We start from the raw sequence: 14,906 nt of genomic DNA, 5'->3' as shown, positions 1-14,906 counted from the left end.
GTCGGCACTCGGAGCTACCATCGGAAACTGCTACGTTTAACTACACCACGTAATTTTGACAATACAACTGCTACGTCGGTGGCGTTTGTAGGTATTAAAAAACAGATAACTCGACATAAAGTGTTCCGGACAAATCCGATAAGTGACGAAACCGAACTACGAACCCTTCGGAGACCATTTATTGTGCCACTTACATTCAGTTACCAATGTTAGCAAAGTGAACTGGCATCGTTTTCCTTTCAATTCATGCTCTAAGGGGGATAAACAGACCGATATCTTTCCGATGTACAGAATATCGAAGAATCAATCAATACTTACAAATACAGCTGTAAAACCGGCAGTATATTTCCGACGTGCAGCCGATATTTTTACAGACCTCTACGTCGTTATTTTTTCCGTCGACAGATGTTGATATATCGATAGGATTTTCCGATATATCGAGAACCGATAATGATATTAATTTTTAAAATGTATATACACCGGATTCCCGATATTTTTAAGAAATATCGACAGTATAATAATGAATGAAAAGCACCAGTTTGCTTTTGTTCTACAATATTACTTTTATTGTTAACCGGTTTTAGGCTTACAAGGCCATCTTCAGACATTTACTGAGTATTATCACCAAAGAAGTTAAATGGTAGCAGACACCACTGGAAGAGAAGTAACACATCTAGAATGAAGTAGAAACATACAGTAAGTAACATTTTTGCAATGAAAAAGTAAAATCTGAATGGTACATAAATAACGATGGAGTAGACGTGTAAAACTTTAGCACAAAATAGTAATAGCATGCCTACATAACAGTTTCTGTTAATAAACAAAACCAATAAAATAAAGTAAAATTAGTACTAGACAAGGCTGCATCAGGAGGTATGAAACATGGAGAGTGATACACAACCAATTAAAAGAAGAGACAATGATCAATGTAAATACAGAATAGATAAGGAACTTAAGCAATATCAATAAGATAAACAGAAATAAATGAATGCAGGAAAATGGAGGTGTTTGAGGGAACCTACAGTTTGAGAGTGTGGTGGTACTGCATTTTAACATTAACATTATAATCAAAGCAGTGGCTGTGTACCAGTTTTCATTAAATAAATGAGCAAAGTAAAATATGAACAGTATTTGATGAGACAACTACAAGGGGTGTTAAACATGGACAGTAATACAGTAATACTCCATTGTTATTTATGTACTGTTCAGTTTTTACTTTTTCATTGCAAAGATGTTACTTACTGTATGTTTCTACTTCAGTCTAGATGTGTTACTTCTCCTCCAATGTTGTCTGCTAACATTTAACTTCTTTGGTGATAGTACTCAGTAAATGTCTGAAGATGGCCTCGAAAGCCGAAAACCGGTTAACAATAAAACTAATATTGTAGAACAAAAGCAAACTGGTGCTTTTCATTCATTATTATAATGTTGTTCTACCAAGAAGCGACGGAAGATTCTGTTAAGTATCAACAGTCCTAATGGAAACCTGGGGGGATGCACACTCATCGTCGAGGTTCCGGTCGGCCCCATCTAACAATGACAAGGGAGGATCGCCTTGTTGTACACTAAGCACATCGTAGTCCTTCCAGTGCCTGGCACTGGAGAACAAATAATGGACACCCTGCAATATTTAATGTCATTCTGCACCGTAGGCCACAATCAGCAGCAGTCGGTCTAGGGAATTACCGTCCCATGCATACGGTACCGTTCAAAACTGGCTCTGGGCACTATGGGACTTAACATCTGTGGTCATCAGTCCCCTAGAACTTAGGACTACTTAAACCTAACTAACCTAAGGACACCACACACATCCATTCCCGAGGCAGGATTCGAACCTGCGACCGTAGCAGTCTCGCAGTTCCGGACTGAGCGCCTAGAACCGCTAGAGCACCGCGGTAAGGTGCGGTGAACACCACAACAGAAACGGCTGTGTCTGGAGTGGTGCCGTGACGGATAAGCAAGGAGTGCTGATAGCATTGCGTTCAGCGACAAATCGCGGTTCTGTACTGCCCTGGATGACTATCGTCGGCGAGCATGGCTGTGTCGGCCAGTGTGGCCGAGCGGTTCTAGGCGCTACAGTCTGGAACCGCGCGACCGCCACCGTCGCAGGTTCGAATCCTGCCTCGGGCATGGATGTGTGTGATGTCCTTAGGTTAGTTTGGTTTAAGTAGTTCTAAGTTCTAGGGGACTGATGTCCTCAGAAGTTAAGTCCCATAGTGCTAAGAGCCATTTGAACCAACCATGGCTGTGACCACGGGAGAGATCCCATTCTTCGAATGTTTTGGAGAAAACTTCTCTATTACTTCAGTTGTCATTGTGCGGCAGGCATCTGATGTGTCTTCGGGGCAGGCTGCTACTGGCTGAGGGAATAATGACCCAACGACAGGAGGTCGCAGACACCCTGCGTGTTCATGTGTTACCTCTCGTGCGTCAATATCGAGGTGCCGTTCTTCAACAGGATAACGCTCGTCCACATATGGCATGTGTTTCGATGAACTGTTGCGTGATATTGAGGTAATATTCAGCCAGCAAGTCACCCATGTCTGTCCTCAATAGAACTTATGTGGGACCAGCTCGGGCGTCGACTTCATCTCAGTCCAAGTTTCCAGTATATCACAGACCAGTTACAACAGTTATGGGACAGTTTGACTCAGGAGAGCATAGCACGGGCTTATGACATCTTTCCCAACTGAATGATCATTCAGGCTAAATTGGGTGCAGCGTCATACTGATATGTGGACGCATACTGCAAGGGTCATTGTAAATTTGACTCGGTACTACAGTAACTCCAGTAACATCAAAAATTCGATCCAACCGTGAAATTTCATTTCGTTTCCTCCTCCATACCCGGCTGCTTCACATTTTTGTTCAGGCAGTGTACTTCAAATTTGCATGATTCTCAAAATAAGCTTCTGCAGTAAATAATGCATTGCAAAACAGTTTCTGCAGAAATGTGGAGAAAGTCTGTGCCGATGGCGTAAAGCAGAAAGAAATAATAGCAGTTAGAGGAACGCTGTCTGTGCTTGTAAACGACGGCACGGGTGGGCGACTCCCGTGGGTCATCAGCGTTTACGAGCGGCTATAACAACCCAGAACGGCGGAAGACTTTACTGCTTGCGACTGAAGAACGTTATAGGTTCAGTATCAGTGAGCAGGCGTCAGTTAACTCCACGGCCCCAGTTGAGTTATCAGGAGCATCTATTGTCTGTACAGTCAGTGCTGTGTGTTTACGTTATCATTGCATCTACTACTTAACTGGTGGCTTCTTTTATGTCGTCTGCTATCATATGGAGTTTTAGGAGCTACCAGCTTTTACAGTTTGTATTTAACACTTCACGATTCTCTTCGTTCCTCAATCGTTGCAGTCTTTCACCACACACTGACATAAAACTTTCCCACATGTCAAGAAAGGCACCTGCTTGTCATCAGACCTAATCTCGTTCGGAAATTGCTTTCCAAAGAGGAAGCTTAACATTAAGCAACGGTTGTTCAAACCTTTAATTGGGAATTCTTGGTGCATAATAAGATATATGAAAAGCTGAGATTTCACATATCTCGATACAACTTCGTTCAGACACCACCGTCAGAACTGAACATGCACAGGTTGTTCTGTAATCTGCAACTCACACAAAGAAGAAAATCTCTTAGGACAAAGATCCAAGTCGTTCCTAATAACGGTATCACACTACAATCTTTATACTTTTTATGCTAACTTCCCACGAAGTGCAGAGGAAGTTTTGCGAACCAGTTTTATGTTAGACAACGTATATTACATCGATACTGCACACCGTGCGTTACTAAATGTGCTGTTCGTGTTGTTTCTTGTATGATAGATTGTTAACCTTGATGGTTCCTCCAACAAGGCCATTTACTTGTCAAAGTATACCTGTATGACGGTGTAAATGTATTACGTCTTTTGTTCTTGAGCTGCAGTACCACGCAATGCCAAACATCTTTTTAAAACAGAACCACAGTTGAGTAAAACTACAGTCCGTAAATCCTGTGTCCTTTGTCTAATTTCCTATACTGCAGCCTATTTTCTTAATATTATGTGTTTCCATCCTCAAATTTTTTGGGTTTCCGTAGACAGGAAGACGAGAATGGTGTTAATTTCCACTCTATTGGTCTTATACATATTAATTATAACTTTTAGTAAGGTACTTATGGTCGATATTTGTACATGTGAACTAAACGTCCAGCGTTTTATTAATATCGTATTAATAGCACTTTGTTAACGATATCGGTGTCAGCGTCGTATGGATTTACCTTCTAGTCATATTTTGATGGGATTTAGAAGCATCTAAGTCATATTTTTCCATTTATATTTATTTCAATATAGTCAATTGCAATTGCAAGTACATTCTTGGTATACAGGGTGAGCATGAGGTCTTTCTCTGATTACAAAAATTTAATTTTAAGGAACTATGCTAGATACAGCTACGATATTTGTTGCAAATAGTAGCTTAGCTCATAAACATATTTATGGGTGTATTTCTACACTCTGCATTTCACTTCACAAGAATTTCAACCACCACCACACTGTGCATTATTTGTTGACCAGTTCTTGGGTGAATTCTTTCCGGACAGCTGGATCGATGGAGACGGTCCAACATAACGGCCACCACATTCCCCAAACATAACCCGCTTGACGTTTTTTGTGGAATTAAGTTAAGGATGACGTTTTCAATTTACCAGTTACTGATGTGCAAACTCCTTCGGTCCAAATACGAGACTCTAAAGAGGCGGTGAGAGAAGAGATATATGGCTGCATTGGCACTACGCACTACGATGGATAGTCAAGACATGGACAGAAACTCTGTGTTGCCTAGACGCTTTATAAGGAACAGTGTTAAAATGTATTCATAAACAAAATGAGTTAAGCTACCATTTGGAACAAACCACATACTGTATGTAGCATAGTTGCTTAGAAACAAAGTTTTGTAATCAGGGAGAGACATCATGCTTACCCTTATTTGTGTGCCATGTGCCTTTAACAGAATACCTTGCGGCTCCCTCCGTCGGAGGTTCGAATCCTCCCTCGGGCACGGTTGTGTGTGTTGCCCTTAGCGTAAATTGATTTAAGTTAGATTAAGTAGTGCGTAAGCTTAAGGACCAATGACCTCAGCAGTCTGGTCCCATAAGACCTAGTCACAAATTTCCAAATTTTCTAGAATACCTTCGTGTTGTCAGTATACTGTGTGTTATGGTTTAGAACTAAGTGCTAACTGAACAAAGATAAGAGCTAGGACGTTTCGTGACTACACGTTGTATATTATTTCTGCTGACGTATTTCTAAACTGAAGTCTCTCACAGCAAGGAAAGTCCAGATGCATGTGGATTATTTGTGCAGAAACTGCACTCTACAAAAGTAAGAATAAATTAACTTAAGGGATTTAGTCTGAGAGGGAAATAACGACTATATTTTGACTCCGTTGAGTAAAGACTAATATGCATCATAGCAGAGATATATTAGGTATTTTAAAACTGTCATTGTGTGGAATGAAGGAACTATTATGAGGCTCTGAGGCTCACAAGAGAACATGAAAAGTGGAATAACGTTATGTCAAGATCAATTAGTTAACAATAACAATAATAATAATAAGTATTATTATTATCTTCTTTCCTTTCTCAGACGGTATGTCTGCTTAAAAATGGAAAGTGACGCGGACCTTGATCAAGCGTAACTTCCTTTTAACTGTACGGTATACGTTACATTGCATTTAGGAACTTTCGGGTAACTGAACATGTATCAATAATTACAGATTTCTGTAGTTGTATATATACGTTTGGATGTAGCTGTATTGCATTGATGTACTGGTGGATATTGTGTGGTGTGACTCCTGTAGTTAATAGTATAATTGGTATAATGTCAACTTTATCCTGATGCCACATGTCCCTGACTTCCTCAGCCAGTTGGATGTATTTTTCAATTTCTTCTCCTGTTTTCTTCTGTATATTTGTTGTATTGGGTATGGATATTTCGATTAGTTGTGTTAATTTCTTCTTTTCATTGGTGAGTATGATGTAAGGTTTGTTATGTGGTGTTGTTTTATCTGTTATAATGGCTCTGTTCCAGTATAATTTGTATTCATCATTCTCCATTACATTTTGTGGTGCATACTTGTATGTGGGAACGTGTTGTTTTATTAGTTTATGTTGTATGGCAAGTTGTTGATGTATTATTTTTGCTACATCGTCATGTCTTCTGGTGTATTCTGTATTTGGTAGTATTGTACATCCGCTTGTGATATGATCTACTGTTTCTATTCGTTGTTTGCAAAGTCTGCATTTATCTGTTGTGGTATTGGGATCTTTAATAATATGCTTGCTGCAATATCTGTTGTTTATTGTTTTTATCCTGTATTGAAATCATGAATCCTTCCGTCTCACTGCAGGTATTGCTTTTCTTAGCCATGTGTTAGATGCGTCTTGATCATTGTATGGCTGTGATAGATGATACGGGTGCTTGCCATGTAGTGTTTTCTTTTTCCAATTTACTTTCTTCGTATCTGTTGATGTTATGTGATCTAAAGTGTTGTAGAAGTGGTTATGAAATTGTAATGGCGTAGCCGATGTATTTATTATTATTGTTATTAAAGAAATATTGACAAAACTAAGTCCAAAATAAAATTCTGTGGCGGAATTTGGGAACCATTTCAAATAAAAACTGATGAAAAGGAAAATGATGACCTCTCCCCAATGCCCTTCAACAGCGTTTTGGAAAAGGTAATAAGGAAACAGAATCTTAGGTTTCAAAGGAAAGGAAGCCAAGAAATCAGACTAAGGTGTAAAAACTTGAACGTGAAACTCAACTGTCTAGCCTTTGTGAACCATTAATCAAAATTTTCCAAAAACTTCGATATGGCAACTGCGCAAATCAACCGGTTGAAAGAAACGGCGCGAAAGACTGGATTACAAAGGTCTTTCGAGAAGAGAGGATTCATACTACACATTAGAAATTCTCCGAAATTCCTAAGCATAAGAATCAATATAATGAGTAGATCTGAGTGCTTAAAGAGAAAATACAGAGCAGGAAACGGAAATAGATTATCAGCTCAAGAACATTTGCAATAAAAAACTTCTGTCAGAAAAAACAGAAATTCAACATTAGAAAACTGGAGTGCCTTTATGCAATGAATTGTTTAGTCCTCAGCAAAAATGGAGAAATTCAAGAGGTCGAGCAAAAAGCAAAGATAAGTGCTAAGGAAATTACTCGATCCAAGAGAAGTTGGGAGTAGATAGAGGGGGAGAATTTGTAAAAGAAATCTTCACCCAAGCTTAAAACAGTCCGATGCCATGGGGAGGAGGAGAATTTCGTCCTATGATCATTTGGTTCGAATGAATCCGAGAAGTCCGACTAAAAAAGCATTTGACCATTTGGGCTAAAATCAAAGCACGCAAATCATGTTTTTCAGGGAAATGAAAAAGCAATTAACATTACAAAAGCAGAAAATCTACATAGACTAACTAGTCAATACAAGATCAGGAACTTCGGCAATTTTAGGAAAACTTCAGAAAGTGCATCACAGTCTGGACAGACGAAACAAGAAAAGAGCACAGTGAAAGAAAGGAAAAACACTGAAAAGACCGAAAATCAGGAATGAAGATATAATCTCGAGAAAGTTGCCTTACTTGTCCACAGATTGCCGTAATCGAAGAAAGAATAAGAAAAAAAGAAGAATGATAAATGTGGCCTTAAATATATTTGGCGCTCAAAGAAACACAGCAAGTCACCTTGGCTTTTACAAGGTTAATAGAAACGAGGACAGTAACGGCACTTTCCACAGAGGAAAAAGACGCAAGTTCAGAACGTCGTACGACGCACACTTTTAAAACTGGAAACTTTTTCTCTGCCTCCATGTGTGTTTCGACCGTTTAAAACAGCATTGCTTTAAGCGGCGGCCGTTTTCGCCCACTGACAGTTAGAGATGCACATGGATAAGAGGATTTGTCCCATTATTGTGCAGAATGTGATCGTAAGCTGCAACTGTAAGAGTGGCCTTTAAATTTTTACATACGATCTCTAATTGATGTAACATTGTTTTAAAACTGGTTATATTTACTGTTTAAACGCTGGAAACGCAGAAAACTGGGCGAGTAGTTTGCTTACTATGGGAGTTACAGAAATAATATTGTGAAAAAATCGAAATTTCATGGGAAGATTTCCAGTGGAAAATATTTTACTGAACAAAAATGTCTCGAATTAAATCATTCAGCTTTTTATAATAAATCTCCTTCGGAAAAGACTTTTCAAATGGTTCAAATGGCTCTGAGCACTATGGGACTTAACTACTGAGGTCATCAGTCCCCTAGAACTTAGAACTACTTAAACCTAACTAACCTAAGGACAGCACACACATCCATGCCCGAGGCAGGATTCGAACCTGCGACCATAGCGGTAACGCGGTTCCAAACTGAAGCGCTTAGAACCGCACGGCCACACCGGCCGGCGAAAAGACTGTGCAGAATTCGTCGATTTTCCGTCAACGAAAAATGTAGGGAAACTCCACCCAATTTCGTTGCTACAAAATACATCGATAAGTTGCAGGGCGCATGCTGACTAACAAGGGCCGACACATCACTTGGACTTTGAGAGTGTACTCACGCCTATCAAAGGCTGCAGTAGTTCGACTTCACACGAACATTTAGCTGTCAAAAAAACCGTTTTCCAATGGATGCCACACAGTTTGAAAGTAGCTAAAAAATGGGGTCGTGCCAGTTAGTGTAAGTAAAAGTTGAAACACTTCAACCATGAAAATTAAAATTTTGTATGTTTCGATATTCCAAGATGAAACGAAACCAACCAACCAACTAAAGTTACACGTTCAAGACATACTTCCTATAAAATGATCGTCTGTGTATTCGGCCATGTCGCGACCTCCGCTTTAGAGGATCGAAGATACAGCGATATCTGATACCGAAAAGCAAGTCACCAATATTCATGATAAACTCTGCTGTTCCTTGAAAACGGGTCAAAAGAAATGTGAACAAAAGTCAAGGAAAAGACACGATTTACAAACCCTACTGTAGTAATTAAATGAAAGCATTTCTTGGAGTGACTCCGCAAATATCTTGGAGTTCTCTTGGACAAGTACCTTACATACAAGAACCATGTAACATAAGTAGCAAACAAAGCAAACAGTGCATCAGCTACCGTATATCCATTAATAAACACAAGGTCAACTCTAAAAAAATGGTTCAAATGGCTCTAAGCACTACGGGACTTAATATCTGAGGTCATCAGTCCCCTAGACTTAGAACTACTTAAACCTAACTAACTTAAGAGCAGCACACACATCCATGCCGGAGGCAGGATTCAAACCTGCGAACGTAGCAGCAGCGCAGTTCCCGACTGAAGCGCCTAGAACCGCTCGTGCGCAGCGGCTGGCTAGTCTCCTACTTCAAAAGTTAACAATACGACCAACAATCATTTATGCTAACCCCATTTGTGGATCTGCTGTGTCCACGCATCTCAACAAACTTTAAGCTGTCCAAAATAAGACATAGCGAATAATATTAAGTGCTTCACGATTCGTTAGAAACACAACAGACGACAACGACTTAAAAATGCGATCTGTTTCAGAAGAGCTCCCCTCCAAAACCCAAACCTTTTGCAGCAAACTTCCTTTCTTAACTAACGTGCTCATTCTTCAGTGGACCACATATGGTAGCAAGGTCCAGCACCATCATAAACGTCCAAAATTGATGCTGTTACTACATCATTAATACAACTTGAGGTTGAAATACGATGTACAATGCCCCCCCCCCCCCTCAACCCCCATGAACCATGAACCTTGCCGTTGGTGGGGAGGCTTGCGTGCCTCAGCGATACAGATGGCCGTACCGTAGGTGCAACCACAACGGAGGCGTATCTGTTGAGAGGCCAGACAAACGTGTGGTTCCTGAAGAGGGGCAGCAGCCTTTTCAGTAGTTGCAGGGGCAACAGTCTGGATGATTGACTGATTTGGCCTTGTAACAGTAACCAAAACGGCCTTGCTGTGCTGGTATTGCGAACGGCTGAAAGCAAGGGGAAACTACAGCCGTAATTTTTCCCGAGGGCATGCAGCTTTACTGTATGGTTAAATGATGATGGCGTCATCTTGGGTAAAATAATCAGGAGGTAAAATAGTCCCCCATTCGGATCTCCGGGAGCGGACTACTCAAGAGGACGTCGTTATAAGGAGAAAGAAAACTGGCGTTCTGCGGATCGGAGCGTGGAATGTCAGATCCCTGAATCGGGCAGGTAGGTTAGAAAATTTAAAAAGGGAAATGGATAGGTTAAAGTTAGATATAGTGGGAATTAGTGAAGTTCGGTGGCAGGAGGAACAAGACTTTTGGTCAGGTGAATACAGGGTTATAAATACAAAATCAAATAGGGGTAATGCAAGAGTAGGTTTAATAATGAATAAAAAAATAGGAGTGCGGGTAAGCTACTACAAACAGCATAGTGACTGCATTATTGTGGCCAAGACAGACACGGAGCCCACACCTACTACAGTAGTACAAGTTTATACGCCAACTAGCCCTGCAGATCATGAAGAAATTGATGAAATGTATGATGAGATAAATGAAATTATTCAGGTAGTGAAGGGAGACGAAAATTTAATAGTCATGGGTGACTGGAATTCGAGAGTAGGAAAAGGGAGAGAAGGAAACATAGTAGGTGAATATAGATTGGGGGAAAGAAATGAAAGAGGAAGCTGTCTGGTAGAATTTTGCACAGAGCATAACTTAATCATAGCTAACACTTCGTTCAAGAACCATAAACGAAGGTTGTACACATGGAAGAATCCTGGAAATACTAGAAGGTATCAGATAGATTATATAAAGGTAAGACAGAGATTTAGGAACCAGGTATTAAATTGTAAGAAATTTCCAGGGGCAGATGTGGACTCTGGCCACAATCTAATGGTTATGAACTGTAGATTACAACTGAAGAAACTGCAAAAAGTTGGGAATTTAAGGAGATGGGACCTGGACAAACTGATTAAACCAGAGGTTGTACAAAGTTTCAGGAAGAGCATAAGGGAACAATTGACAAGAATGGGAGAAAGAAATACAATAGAAGAAGAATGGGTGGCTTTGAGGGATGAAGTAGTGAAGGCAGCAGAGGGTCAAGTAGGTAAAAAGACGAGGGTTAGTAGAAATCATTGGGTAACAGAAGAAATATTGAATTTAATTGATGAAAGGAGAAAATATAAAAATGCAGTAAATGAAGCAGGCAAAAAGGAATACAAAAGTCTCAATAATGAGATCGACAGGAAGTGCAAAATGGCTAAGCAGGGATGGCTAGAGGACAAATGTAAGGATGTAGAGGCTTATCTCACTAGGGGTAAGATAGATACTGCCTACAGGAAAATTAAAGAGACCTTTGGAGAAAAGAGAACCACTTGTATGAATATCAAGAGCTCAGATGGAAATCCAGTTCTAACCAAAGAAGAGAAAGCAGAAAGGTGGAAGAGTATATAGAGGGTCTATACAAGGGGGACGTACTTGAGGACAATATTATGGATATGGAGGAGAATGTAAATGAAGACGAAATGGGAGATACGATACTGCGTGAAGAGTTTGAAAGAGCACTGAAAGACCTGAGTCGAAACAAGGCCCCGGGAGTAGACAACATTCCATTAGAACTACTGACGGCCTTGGGAGAGCCAGTCCTGACAAAACTCTACCATCTGGTGTGCAAGATGTATGAGACAGGCGAAATACCCTCAGACTTCAAGGAGAATATAGTAATTCCAATCCCAAAGAAAGCAGGTGTTCACAGATGTCAAAATTCCCGAACAATCAGTTTAATAAGCCACAGCTGCAAAATACTAACGCGAATTCCTTACAGACGAATGGAAAAACTAGTAGAAGCCAACCTTGGGGAAGATCAGTTTGGATTCCATAGGAATATTGGAACACGTGAGGCAATACTGACCTTACGACTTATCTTAGAAGAAAGATTAAGGGAAGGCAAACCTACGTTTCTAGCATTTGTAGACTTAGAGAAAGCTTTTGACAATGTTGACTGGAATACTCTTTTTCAAATTCTAAAGGTGGCAGGGGTAAAATACAGGGAGCGAAAGGCTATTTATAATTTGTACAGAAAGCAGATGGTAGTTATAAGAGTCGAGGGACATGAAAGGGAAGCAGTGGTTGGGAAGGGAGTGAACAGGGTTGTAGCCTCTCCCCGATGTTATTCAATCTGTATATTGAGCAAGCACTAAAGAAAACAAAAGAAAAATTCGGAGTTGGTATTACAATCCATGGAGAAGAAATAAAAACTTTGAGGTTTGCCGATGACATTGTAATTTTGCTAGAGACAGCAAAGGACTTGGAAGAGCAGTTGAACGGAATGGACAGTGTCGTGAAAGGAGGATAGAAGATGAATATCAACAAAAGCAAAACGAGGATAATGGAATGTAGTCGAATTATGTTGGGTGATGCTGAGGGAGTTGGATTAGGTTCAAATGGCTCTGAGCACTATGGGACTTAACATCTGAGGTCATCAGTCCCCTAGAACTTAGAACTACTTAAACCTAACTAACCTAAGGACATCACACACATCCATGCCCGAGGCAGGATCGAACCTGCGACTGTAGCAGTCCCGCGGTTCCGGAGTGAGCGCTTAGAACCGCTAGACCACCGCGGCCGGCAGTTAGATTAGGAAATGAGACACTTAAGGGAGTTTTGCTATTCGGGGAGCAAATTAACTGATGATGGTCGAAGTAGAGAGAATATAAAATGTAGACTGGCAATGGCAAGGAAAGCGTTTCTGAAGAAGAGAAATTTGTTAACATCGAGGATAGATTTACGTGTCAGGAGGTCATTTCTGAAAGTACAGGGTTATTACAAATGATTGAAGCGATTTCACAGCTCTACAATAACTTTATTATTTGAGATATTTTCACAATGCTTTGCACACACATACAAAAACTCAAAAAGTTTTTTTAGGCATTCACAAATGTTCGATATGTGCCCCTTTAGTGATTCGGCAGACATCAAGCCGATAATCAAGTTCCTCCCACACTCGGCGCAGCATGTCCCCATCAATGAGTTCGAAGCATCGTTGATGCGAGCTCGCAGTTCTGGCACGTTTCTTGGTAGAGGAGGTTTAAACACTGAATCTTTCACATAACACCACAGAAAGAAATCGCGTGGGGTTAAGTAGGGAGAGCGTGGAGGCCATGACATGAATTGCTGATCATGATCTCCACCACGACTGATCCATCGGTTTTCCAATCTCCTGTTTAAGAAATGCCGAACATCACGATGGAAGTGCGGTGGAGCACCATCCTGTTTAAAGATGAAGTTGGCGCTGTCAGTCTCCAGTTGTGGCATGAGCTAATTTTCCAGTATGTCCAGATACACGTGTCTTGTAACTTTTTTTTTCGCAGAAGAAAAAGGGGCCGTAAACTTTAAACCGTGAGATTGCACAAAACTCGTTAACTTTTTGTGAATTGCGAATTTGCTGCACGAATGCGTGAGGATTCTCTATCGCCCAGATTCGTACATTGTGTCTGTTCACTTCACCATTAAGAAAAAATGTTGCTTCATCACTGAAAACAAGTTTCGCACTGAACGCATCCTCTTCCATGAGCTGTTGCAACCGCGCCGAAAATTCAAAGCGTTTGACTTTGTCATTGGGTGTCAGGGCTTGTAGCAATTGTAAACGGTAAGGCTTCTGCTTTAGCCTTTTCCGTAAGATTTTCCAAACCGTCGGCTGTGGTACGTTTAGCTCCCTGCTTGCTTTATTCGTCGACTTCCGCGGGCTACGCGTGAAACTTGCCCGCACGCGTTCAACCGTTTCTTCGCTCACTGCAGGCCGACCCGTTGATTTCCCCTTACAGAGGCATCCAGAAGCTTTAAACTGCGCATACCATCGCCGAATGGAGTTAGCAGTTGGTGGATCTTTGTTGAACTTCGTCCTGAAGTGTCGTTGCACTGTTATGACTGACTGATGTGAGTGCATTTCAAGCACGACATACGCTTTCTCGGCTCCTGTCGCCATTTTGTCTCACTGCGCTCTCGAGCGCTCTGGCGGCAGAAACCTGAAGTGCGGCTTCAGCCGAACAAAACTTTATGAGTTTTTCTACGTATCTGTAGTGTGTCGTGACCATATGTCAATGAATGCAGCTACAGTGAATTTATGAAATCGCTTCAATCATTTGTAATAGCCTTGTATTTGTATGGAGTGTAGCCATGTATGTAAGTGAAACATGGACGATAAATAGTTTGGACAAGAAGAGAATAGAAGCTTTCGAAATGTGGCGCTACAGAAGAATGCTGAAGATTGGGTGGGTAGATCACATAACTAATTAGGAGGTACTGAATAGAATGGGGGAGAAGAGGAGTTTGTGGCACAACTTGACTAGAAGAAGGGGTCGGTTGGTAGGACATATTCTGAGGCATCAAGGGATCACCAATTTAATATTGGAGAGCAGCGTGGAGGGTAAAAATCGTAGAGGGAGACCAAGAGATGAATACACTAAACAGATACAGAAGGATGTAGGTTGCAGTAGGTACTGGGAGATGAAGAAGCTTGCACAGGATAGAGTAGCATGGAGAGCTGCATCAAACCAGTCTCAGGACTGAAGACCACAACAACAACAACATGTCGAATTTAATTCTAAAGAATGTTCTATATTAATGTGAGTTGTAAATTGTAATGTTGTAAATTGTAATAACTTTTTGTTCTTTTTATCGAGAGCGAATCAGAAAGTCTTTACTCTTGTTTAACCAGATTACGGCTGTAAATGCGAAGTCAACATATCCATTCCTAGCGCTGGACTCTCCTTGGACCGGACCGGCCGTATCTACCGGTAGCTCCGCGCCGTGGCGCTTCTTCAGCTACTGAAGACGACAGTTGTACTTCACACATTCACGGCGTTATGAGCAACGAAGAGTGATTTGTTTTC

This window comes from Schistocerca nitens, chromosome 9 (genome assembly GCF_023898315.1).
Source record: "Schistocerca nitens isolate TAMUIC-IGC-003100 chromosome 9, iqSchNite1.1, whole genome shotgun sequence".
In the NCBI taxonomy this organism is placed as follows: domain Eukaryota; kingdom Metazoa; phylum Arthropoda; class Insecta; order Orthoptera; family Acrididae; genus Schistocerca; species Schistocerca nitens.
Note: the sequence above shows the minus strand (reverse complement) of the source record.